This window comes from Capsicum annuum, chromosome 2, assembly GCF_002878395.1.
Source record: "Capsicum annuum cultivar UCD-10X-F1 chromosome 2, UCD10Xv1.1, whole genome shotgun sequence".
NCBI classification, from domain to species: Eukaryota; Viridiplantae; Streptophyta; class Magnoliopsida; order Solanales; family Solanaceae; genus Capsicum; species Capsicum annuum.
Window position 1 is genome coordinate 32,478,987 of NC_061112.1, and position 11,368 is coordinate 32,490,354.

The following is an 11,368-nucleotide window of genomic DNA, read 5'->3' on the forward strand; positions in this document are numbered from 1 at the left end:
AAATCCCCGAATCTATTACTCGAAATGCTACACGGTGCTCATGACCCCGAAGGACCACAAGCTAACCTATGACTAATATCTATACCTATATACTGCATAGTATACTGTATAATGCGGAAACATAAACTAAAAGGACATAAGGTTCAATGCTGATATAAAATATTTGATAAAAATATAACATCTGGGTGGGGTATGAAATACCCAAAATAACTGAAATAAAATGTCTGAACATACTGTAGTCTGAAAAGTCTCTAAATCATGACTGAACTTTCTGAATAAGGAGTTGATGGGACATATCCCCAACTAACTCCAACTAATAAAATAATTAATAATATAATAAAGTAATGATCATGTCCTCAAAAGATGAGGACTCACTGCTAACTCTGATTGCTGAGACTGAAATCTGCTGATGCTCTAGAGCTTATGTCTCTGAACCTATGGTATAAGACACCATAGCGCAAATGCGTCAGTACTTTGAATATACTGGCATACATGTGAGGTAGGATGAATGCATGGGGTTTATATTCATAAATAATACAGACTAACTGACTAATATAAACGTGAGAATGCATGCATGAATACATAGTAACTATAACTGAGATCGTGATAACATGAATTTACTGATAACTAACATGACTGGTAACTGGGTTCTGATGAGTTATATAACTGATAACATGAGTGACTGTATCTGACAATCTTGAATCTGATAGAACTAGCTGTGTGTTGTACTATTATAAGGTGACTGTATCTGACAGTCCTGAATTCGGTAGAACTATCTGAGTTCTATTACTGAGACTGAATGACTGTATCTGACAATCCTGATTTCTATAGCTGAAACTGTGGGAAGTAGTTATCTAACCGACATGCCCTAACTAATGCATTATAGCTGAGTTAGGGTCCAATTTGTAACACCAATTAGAAGGGTGTCAATACCGTACCACTGGTAAGGACAAGCTGTGAGTGACCCTCATATAGCAGTATCCCTAAAAGAGAATGGTGGGGCCCTTATCTAACAGTGCTTATCCACCTCATCAACCTTCATCTGACAGTTTTGATGTCTCAACCTATGCTGGCTACATGGTTCTAGAATGCAAGGATGACTTCTAAGAATCACACCCTCATCTGACAGTGTGTGTTCCCATCCTTGGGTTCTCTCGGTGTTAATTTCTACTCCTACCTGAATAGACACTATACATGAATTACTGAACTGAACTGGACTGAGTTAACTGAGTTCCGTTGACTGACGGAATATTACTGAGATTTCTGTATTTTTGATCTTTTTGAGATTTCTGGAATTTCTGAGTTTTACTGAGTTTTCTTGAGTCACATGACTAACTGAATTCTACTGAACATGGCTTGACTGGGGATATCGTGAAAACATGACACTGGCTCTAGGCCCACAGCTAAATTATCGGGTACAAGTACCCCCATGACTCAATGGAAAGAAACTGACAAAGCATGAATTTCTTGAATACATAACTAACATTACAATCCATAATTTATTTATTGAGGTATTTCATCAAACACATGGTAAGCATAGTATATGTAGACAACATTATACAACAAATAAACATCATGATTTGACTCTAATTTCATTATCCAAGGGGTTAATCATACGTTCACATGAATCTACACCTATACTAATCAATTCCATATAAAATTGATCACCCAACATGGATTAGAATTCAACTGGTCATTATCAACATGAACAAAAGAAAACCCAACATGAAATTCATAAAGAAATCCATACACTTGAACTTTGAAATGAGATTCTTGGGCTTCATGGACGAAAAGAGTCCATGAATGAACATTATGCATACCTAGTAGTGAGTTTCTTGAACTTGAAGAATTAGAATCTGTTAGTTCTTGAAGAAGATTTTGATTATTGTTGCTTAAGGATTGCTCTTAGGGAGAAAACCCTATTTCTTTTGATGTTGTGGAAGAATAATGAATTTTTTAGCCTTCGTCGGATATTACTAGGCATATAAACTAGTGGTAAAAGACCAAAAAGTCCCTTTAAAAATGACTTAAAAATAACTGAACGGATGTACGACGGCTTGTACGATGGTCCGTCGCTGGCTCGATGGTCCGTCATTTCTACTGTCATACATGGACCAAGAAAAGGATTCACTACCTAAGTAGCGACGGCTTGGGCAATGGTCGTCGCAAGTTTGACGGTCCGTCAACCTATCCGTCTCACCTTATCCAGAAGGTTGCCTCACTGACTTGGCTGTGAATGTCAAGGCGATGGTCCGTCGTTGGGTCGACGGTCCGTCAACCTAGCCATCGCACCTGGGCGATTCTGATAGTTCTCGATGAAATGTCCATAACTTTTCACTCCGATACTGGATTTATACTAAATTTGTATTTTTGGAAAGCTAATTCAATTTCCCATAAGATAAAAAGTAAAAATCTTAAAAATTCCACGTGTACAAAGATGGATTCATATTTCAAAGTAAGTTTATAACATTTTTAGGATGATTTCACGCTAGGAAAAAGTATGGGGTATTATAGTTAAATAGACTAAGTAACCAACCTCAAACTCGAGGTCCCTTCTCCTCACATTTACATAGGATTTCAGTAGGCTTTGGGCTATCTTAAGCCTCTCCCTGATTAACTGAAATTTCTCCATTGCATCAAATACTAAATTTGTTCCTATCAACGTAGTCTCAGCTGCCTCAAACCAACCAATGAAAGATCTACATCTCCTTCCACAGAGAGCCTCAAATAGAGCCATCTGAATACTGCAGTGATAACTGTTATTGTGGATAAATTCAATCAATAGAAAGTGGTCAACCCAGTGACCCTTGAAGTTAATAACATATACTCTCAATATGTCCTCTAGGGTCTGAATGGTCCTCTCTTCCTGGCCATCTGTCTGAGGATGAAAAGCTATATCGAGGTAAACTTGGGCACCAAGATCCTTGTGAAAAACTTTCCAAAACTAAGAGGTAAATAGATCACCTCTATTTGAAATGATAGACAACCAGACTCGATGCAACCTAACCAACTCTCTAATGTTGAGCTTGGTGTAATCCTCATCTAAATAAGAAGTATGAACTGGCAAGAAATGGGCTAATATGGACATTTTATCTACAGTGACCCATATTGAATCATGCCGATAATGTAAATGGGTCAATCCTATCACAAAATCCATGTTCACCTTTTCTGACTTCCAAGTGGGAATACTAAATTCCTACAATATTCTACAAGACCTCTAGTGCTCAACCTTAACCCACTGAAAATTAGGAAAGTTAGCTAAAAACTCTGTAATATCCCTTTTCATACCACTCCACCTATAGATTTCCTGTAAATCACGGTACATCTTTGTGGCTCCTAGGTGAATAATGCACACTATGAGCTTCTGCAAGGATATTCTATCTCAAACCATCAACACACGACACACACAGTCTACCCTGACAACTCAATACGCCATCTCCCCCTTGGGAGAAAACCTCAACTTTATTTTCTCTAACTGATTCTTTCAACTCAACCAAACTAGAATCCCTATCTTGTTTCTCCTTCACTTTGGCAATCAAAGATGATTCCAAACTATTATGAACCCAAACACTACCTTCAACTGAATCAACCAACCGAACACCTAATCTAGTAAGATGAGGAACCTCCTGAACTAACTTCTTCTTATCATTCTTAACATTAGTAACACTACCTATAGACATTCTTCTAAGGGCATTTGCCACTACATTGACCTTCACCGAATGATATAACATACTCATATCATAATCTTTCAACAACTCAAGCTATCTTATCTAATGAAGATTTATATCTTTATGTGAGAACACATACTACAAGCTTTTGCGAGTCATGAACACATCAACTTGAACCCCATAAAGATAATGCCGCAAAATTTTCAAGGCAAAGACAAATACTAATTCAAGATCAGGGGTAGGATAATTCTTTTCATGGGATTTATGTTGTCTAGAGGTATAAGTTATGACCTTGCCTCTCTACATCAACACACAACCAAGGACAACTCTGGAAGCATCACAGTAAATAAAAAATCCCTCTGAACTATCTGGCAAAATCAATACTAGGGTTGAGATGAGTCGAGTCTTCAACTCCTGAAAACTCTCTTCACAAGAATCTGAATATGGAAACTTAACTTTCTTCTAGGTCAATCTAGACATGGGGGATGCAATAGATGAAAACCCTTTAATAAATCAACTGTAATAGCTATCCAAACCTAAAATACTCCTAATATCTGACGTAGAGATAGGTTTGGTCCATTTTCTCACTGCTTTGATCTTTTGAGGGTCAACTCTAATGCTACCACCGAAAATAATATGACCAAGGAAAGATATTGACCTTAGCCAAAACTCACACTTACTGAATTTGGCGAACAACTAATGGGCTCTATTGGGGTAGACACTGACAAAGGTTCTGCTAAAAATTTGAGACTGACATTAAAATTAACAACTATATAGGGGGTTACAAAAGAAAGTGAAGCTTCAGGATCTAACGAAGTATAAACATGAAGATGAAATACTTGTAACGTACCCGTAGCCACATAAGGAGAGATTTCCTAATCATGATAGGAATGGAGTGCATACTGTCTATTCTGGCGCTGCCAATTGGTGGCACTGGAAGTGGCGCCTTATTGGATTTGGTGATCGGCTGGTGCTGCTGAAGAATTAGTCTGTCCCTACTGGCGATCATTCCTACCTTTCCACATATATGCTGAGCACCCCCTTATCCTGTGGCCAGGATTGCCATAACCAAAACATACATCACTACCAGATCTACACATATCTTGGTGATTTCTACCACAATTTTGAAAAAATGGATTAGTATGACCGTTATTCATACGACCCTGAGTCTTAGATCCTAGCGCCCTATTCTAATTGTCATTCCAAAACTTCGACACTGGTGCACTAGCTGAAGAAGGAGATGGGGCTGAAAGCTTCTAACAGAAGTGAGAATGGTTTCCACCCTCTGACTTTGGCTGAGTAAAGTTAAAACTACCTGTCCTAGCCCTCTTATTCTTTCTTTCATTCTCCCTAAACTTCTCCTCCTCAAATGCTGGGAATGAACCATAAGTTTAGATAGGTCCATCTCCTCAATCAACATTGCAATCCTACACTCCTTGACCATACTATCAGATACACTAGACACAAACTTACTCATTCTACACCTATTATTAGACACCATATGAGGAGCATACCTCGCCAGCTGAGTAAACTTAAGTGAATCCTCCTTTAGACTCATATTACCCTGCTTCAGATTAATAAAATCCAACACCTTAGCTTACCTCAACTCTAAAGAAAAGAGCATGTCTAAAAAGATTGTTGAATCTCCTCCCACTCAAAAGGTGCCGCATCAACACCTTTATCCTCTTTCTACTACTTAAACTAGGTATGAGCTACATTCTGCAACTGGTAAGCATCCAACTCTGCACTCTCACTTGAAGTGACCCCATAATATCAGTCGCATTCTAAACCGTATCCAGAAACTCGTTTGGATCCTCCTCAAACTTGGATCCCAAAAATAAAGAGGGATTCAGTTGAGTGAAATCCTGGACCCTAGCTGCGACTGTACTAGCGAAAGGATTGGCTAGGTCAACAACCTACTAATTATTTTGAGCTGCTACTAAGTGAGCTAAGGTAGTGAATGCTGCTTTGAATTCAGCATGAGAGACGTGCTCATTCAAGGGATCTTTTTAAATAGGTGGAGGTGCGGGCTGATTTCCATTTCTTCTTCTATTGTTTCTTTTAGGAGGCATTTTCTATAAATGGAAGGAGAATGAATCAAGAACAAAATTTAAATAGAGCTTATGCTCACATGCATGACATAAATACTGAAAGAAGGGAAACTTTTCTTAAAATTTCTTGTAGCCTCCTATCTGTTAGTGTAACGCACTTCACACCCATACATAAGACTCTACTCAATGAAAATTTCAGACTCCCTAGGACATTGTAAGACCTTAGGATCTGATACAAAGTTTTGTCATAAATTGAGGATATCCCTAGTCACGATAATGGAGCTTACGATCACAAGTGACCACAAGCTAACCCATGAGCTGGTACCTGCTATGAGCATTGATTAATATATTGGTAAAGAGCATGTGTGGAAACAGCTAAATAAAGTCATAAGGTTTTTAAACACTGTATAATGATTAAGTCATGAATGTGAATGTCTAAAGCAATATTGAAAAGTCTGATAAAATACTGATAATTACTAAATTTCTAAATATCTGAAAGCCTCAACTGAATGAGGAGTTAATGGGATAAGCCCCCAACTAACTCCGATAGACTAACTGAAAGAAATGCAAAAATATTGAATAACATAATAGGTCCTCGACCTGTAAGGACTCACCACAACTACTGTTGCTGATAAGATGAACTATCTAAGCACAGTTAGGAAACTGAGTGTCTAAACCTATGATATAAGACATCATAGCGCGAAGAAAGTAAGTAGTCAATACTTTGAATGTACTGGCATATGAGATGAGGTTAGTTTGTAATGCATGGGGTAATTGTGCATGAAATACTAACTAGAGGAATAGCATAAGATAACTGATGCATTAATATGTAAAAGCTGTAAAATCTAAGAATGCAGGATAATCATATAACATGATACTGAAATAGTCAGTAAATTGAATTACTGAAATCTGGTAACTGAATAACTGATAAATTGTATGCTATGGTCAAGCAAACCTAAACTGAATTCTGTACTAACTACTAAACTGAGAATATAGGAACTAGCTATAACCGAAATGCCCTAAATCTACTATCGGGGTCCAACCTATAACCCCAGTAGGAAGAGTGTCAGTACCATCCACTGGTACTAACACTGCTGTGTGGATCTACTAATTTGATATCCCGAAGGACGAGGGAATCATGCCTAACTGATGGGGGACCCCTCAAAGTCTATAGTGGTGCTGTAGGTCTAGAACCTAGGGATTACTACTAAGGCCTCATAACTAGCTGAAGGGGAAGACTTCATCCCTAAGTTCACTCGGTGCTGAGTGTTACTCCTAACTGGAGACACTGTTGCTGGGATGAACTAACTTTAAACTGAGCAACAATAAGTATAATAACTAACTGAATGATAATGTTCATAGTTTACCAAAAATCATTCTGAAACTACTGAACTTATGTAAATGACTAAGTAATGGGTGTTCACAACCCCCAGTACTATGGGAATATCAATAGGGACATATAAACACTTTTCAACCATATTAAAGGATCACTGTTCCAAATCCAATTATTTAAACATTTCATCAAATACTTGAAATTTATGAACTTAAGCATGAGAATGAGTGAAACATGTAGGAATAGGATTATTATAAAACCATAAATTTGGGACTTAACATGAAATTTTTCATCATTCAAACGTGTAAGGGCTACTTTCAACGAGAAACACTTGTAAATATCATGTATAATCAAAATTCATAAAAAAATTTATGGAGATAACTCATTGTAAACATGTAAATTCATAATTTAAAACATAAAAATAGATTCTTAGACTCCATGAGTGAAAAAGGCCCATGGATAAACATCACACATACCTTAAATCCTTAAGCTTGAAAAGAAAACACAATCTTGAAGTTCTTGAATTTGGAGACTTGAATTCTTGTTTTTTCATAAAGAAAATATAATTGAATTTGTTGTTCTTGGGAGAGGGTTAGGGTTAGGGTTTCTTTGATATAAAATTGGAGAAAGATAGGCAAATAACGCCCAAATTACTGATATAAGTTGGGTTATGACAACTTAGATTGAGGGGAAAAATGCTACTGCCCCTGAGACATTTAAATTCATAATTGGAATGCATTTTGGAGGAGCACCACGATGCGGTAAGGGAATCACCACTGTACCCACCATGACGTGTCACTATCTCAGTGAGGTGCTAGAAGCAAAATCCAAACATGACCCAATTCTCGTCTAAAAAATCTAAAACTTCCCCGAGACATGCTTTTTGCACCCTTGAACATGAATTAACTCAAAATATTATGTATCAGGGTCGGGAAGGCCAGTTTACAAATCCTCGGAGTTCAAAGGCCAAAAATAAGACTAAGTCCCAAATACTTAGTGAAATTTTCAGGTTGTAAGCCTCATATGCAGGCACTATGAGCTGAAATAAGCTAAGAAAAGTATGGGGTATTAAAAGAACTATTCTCACTATGACAACCAAGACAGATTGTAGAGCTACCTATAGCCTAAGATGCTACTTTCATGAAATTGACAAGCTACAAGTGAAGATAATCCTTGCTGGGAGGATCCCTACTCCTTGATAAAATACCATTAGCAATGATGCCAACTCTATAAATCTCAATACATGCTCTCTTTATGTTCCTTACGTGATCAATATCCTAAGAAAAGGAAGACCCAACTACTATAAAATGCTTTAATGCTAAGCAGAGTAAAAAAGCTAATACCATTTTAAATCCCGCACACAATCTCGTGGTTTAAAGGATATAGCATAAGAGTATATATATCCCACTCAAGGAACACAGTTTCATACTCTAAAACTGATAAGGAACCCTGCTGAACACCATAAAACTGAACTCTAGCCTAAAAGCTGCTCGAAAACCCATACTTTATCTCTGGCTATGAGGTTTCCATAAAATGGCTCAGAATCCCTAATGATAAATCTTGAAAGGTGAAGAAATCAAAAACTCCATCAGATTTTAGGCTGGCTCCAAATCTTCTAGTTAGAACTAAAGATCTTTGATATAAATGTCTAACTCCCTAGTCTGACGCTGTGTTGGAGCTATGGAAACACATATAAAAGTCTCATCCACATCTACCGATAATCTCATATCATCCATCTAGAATAAAATAGAGTCAAATAATGTACTAGAGGTTCATAGAAATACAAACACATGATAAGGAATCAAGTATAGAATTTCCTATGAATGTCGTGTATCCTTTTAAAAAGAGGATTCAAATATCTCTGCATCAACCCATAGGACTATACAAGACACTTAGCTCTTTACAAATACATTCATAAACCTAGGCTCTAATACCAATTTATTATGACCTAATCTCTTAAGTCATGATGGCACCTACTATGACCCACCATTAGGTAAGCTAACCTATAGTCTGGAATGGCTAGTAATAGACTCTCAAGATAAATGGAAAAAAATAGTAGAATAAATATGATAAAAGACTATTACGAAAAAGGTAGTCCAAAAACCTATTGGAATTAGTACAAGAGTTTTGAATACAATAAGAGTACAAAGTCAAATACTGGAAAAATATACTGGTAAACCCCATCTTTGAATATATCATAGATATTAGTATAACATGTGAAAGAGTAGTAATGCTTTGAATGCCAGGATCTCGCCTCAAATCTATGATCCATAACTATTCTGCATGATGTATACACCAATGGAAAGAACTCACATTATGATCTATAGACTGTAAAATTATAGAATGAAAACCAAATACTTGGAACACAGTAGGTAAATGTCGATTGTGCTCCAAAGATAATGCAAATATAGATAATACACAACGAAGTAATGTAAACTATAAGCAGCTATTTAGTAAGATAACACCATAAAGCTAGAGAGGAAATAAAGATAAACTATCCTATTCTAGCCATATTCATGAACTAAAATACTATATCGTATATCAAAGGTCAATGTACGAATAAAGGGAAGAAGAAGGATATATAGTAGTATGCAAGTACAAGGAATACATATAAATATAATAAATAAGGGAAGAGAGGGATACCTAAAAATAACATAGTAGTAGTATATATATATATAGTAATATATATATATATACTAGACTAGATCAAAGGTACAACCTAAAATAATTAATCGAACCTTTCCAAGAAATCATAACCAAGTAGGAAAGATAATACTAGCTGATAACGCTCAGCTTACATATCAATTTAAGTGCAAGGCGGTCATCATCAATATATTTACCCTACTTTGGAGTCAGGATCAAATCCACAAGGACCAATGTGAGTGGCAATCAAGTTAATTCAAAATAATAGATACAAGTTATATTCAAACCAATATTACAAGAAGAAAAAAATATGGGGTGAGGAGAGTATCAACACTAATGTTTCCTTTTGGGTGTTACTAGTATAAACCCGTGACAATGAATAATTAGATTTTTAACAATTAGGCACGAATCTTGGGATTATGCGTTACTAAGGAAAGTGACACGTGAGTGCAAATGGTCGACATTATTTTAGTAGATTTTGATGCTAGTCTTTCAACAAAACACCAAACTTTCACCGATTGATTCTGCTGAATACCTAATAGGTGAGTTCAACAATTGGTTACCAAACCTCCATTTAGGCATCCCTATTTCTAGGATAATGCCCATGGTATAGTCAACTTCACGACTACCCTTATGTCTAAGATAGTGATAGATAGGCATACTATACACATAATTATATATCATTGCTTTGGTCTCCACATCCCTCTTTTGAGGATGATATGGATTCCTAAAGTTTGCCCATAACCCTTTTTTCAAAGATAGCTATGAGCTTTCTAGAGCTTAGAGTTTTCACCATCAAACCCATGTGGGTATTTTGGGGCTTTTACCCAGAAATCCCAATCAAGTTAGGATAGAAATGATAAAACCCATAAACATAAACTACCAAATAGAGGCTAACAATTACAAGCCACACACACTTTAACCCCTATTCACACATAAGCCCAAGAGGGAGATCTAGCTACACATAAGATAAATAAGCATATATATACCCATAATCACCATTGAGATGACTTGTTTAATATTAAGTGAATGTTACTTCAAACTTTTCACTCCCATAAATCGACAATGGAAGTGAGCTATTCCTCCACTTAGAAGGTCTACAATGTTTTCCTCACCTAAAATTTATACAATATTTTCTTATCCAAGTATAGGGGCTATGAACCAAAGAGCTAAACCTAAAGAAATTAGGGAAGATGGAATAATCAATAATTCTAGGGTTTGAGTCTTTTTGTCAAAATTGGGATCAGCCACGTGCATTTCTAGATTTGCCCTTAGGTTGAACTCTTCCGCTAAGCCGCGATCGCACCAACTTGGCCGTGACTACATCCTCCACGACCGCAATAGACCTACATGACAACCGTTTATTGAACCTACTTGATTGCCGCGATCATGGTCAGTAGACCATGATTGACCATGATCGCGATAACTAAGTCCTTTCTACTCTAGGTCATCAGCTGTACTTTCTTTCTTCATTTTTAATCATTTTAAGCTCTAATACATATCTTTCTATCCCCTCAACTCTATGCCTATAAAGAGTGGATATTAGTGCATTTAATCATAATTATTTCTCATTTATTCATTCAAAACAAGGTAATATACATGAATGTTGAGTACAAATAAGTGGTAAAATCACCACTTATCACTAGCTTGTTTCAGACCTAGTCACAATGTCT